General features: G+C 41.6%; 2 non-coding genes across 2 annotated transcripts; both read right to left on the minus strand.

Annotated features, from left to right (window-relative positions):
* Window positions 1-295: 295 nt before the first annotated feature.
* trnan-guu lies at window positions 296-369 on the minus strand. Its single transcript has one exon. It is a non-coding gene; the product is annotated as a tRNA-Asn (tRNA).
* A 358-nt stretch (window positions 370-727) lies between these two features.
* Window positions 728-801, minus strand: trnan-guu. The gene has a single exon. It is a non-coding gene; the product is annotated as a tRNA-Asn (tRNA).
* Between the last annotated feature and the right edge of the window lie 2 nt (window positions 802-803).

An 803-nucleotide genomic window follows, 5' to 3' on the forward strand; every position in this document is an offset into this window, starting at 1 on the left:
TATCGACCTCAAGATGTTGGGTTGACAGTATAGGCCTTAAACGTCTGTCAATTAATTTTCCTGCTGTGAGTAAAGGAAAATTTGACTGATAAGGGTCTTCAGAAGCTGAAGAGTCATTAGATTTTTTGTAAATACAATTATTAGTTAGACTTCCACTTTGAATCTGCTCTATTTGCACACAAGGCCAAATGACTTTTGACGATGTGTCCCAATCATTTTGCCGGCAGATTCTCAAACCTTTGACCCTGGAAATGACATCAATAAGTCCTTGGTTAATACTTAGTTAAGGTCAAAACGTCCCTGGGTGGGCTTGAACTACCAACCTTTCGGTTAACAGCCGAACGCGCTAACCGATTGCGCCACAGAGACATATCTCACCTTTGGAGGGGGAGGGGCTTCATTCTACAAGCCCCACCCACTTGCATTTCTTATCGACCTCAAGATGTTGGGTTGACAGTGTAGGCCTTAAACGTCTGTCAATTAATTTTCCTGCTTTGAGTAAAGGAAAACTTGGCTGATAAGGGTCTTCAGAAGCTGAAGAGTCATTAGGTTTTTTTTTTTTTTAATACTTGTTCAATTAGACTTCCACTATGAAACTACTTCAATTGTGCACAATGAGGAATGACTTCTGATGATGCAACCCAGTCATTTTGCCAGCAGTTTCTCAAACCTTTGAATCTGGTAATGACATCAATAAGTCCTTGGTTAATACTTAGTTAAGGTTAAACGTCCCTGGGTGGGCTTGAACCACCAACCTTTCGGTTAACAGCCGAACGCGCTAACCGATTGCGCCACAGAGACAT

The sequence above is a fragment of the Plectropomus leopardus genome, unplaced genomic scaffold (assembly GCF_008729295.1).
Source record: "Plectropomus leopardus isolate mb unplaced genomic scaffold, YSFRI_Pleo_2.0 unplaced_scaffold87533, whole genome shotgun sequence".
Taxonomy (NCBI): Eukaryota; Metazoa; Chordata; class Actinopteri; order Perciformes; family Serranidae; genus Plectropomus; species Plectropomus leopardus.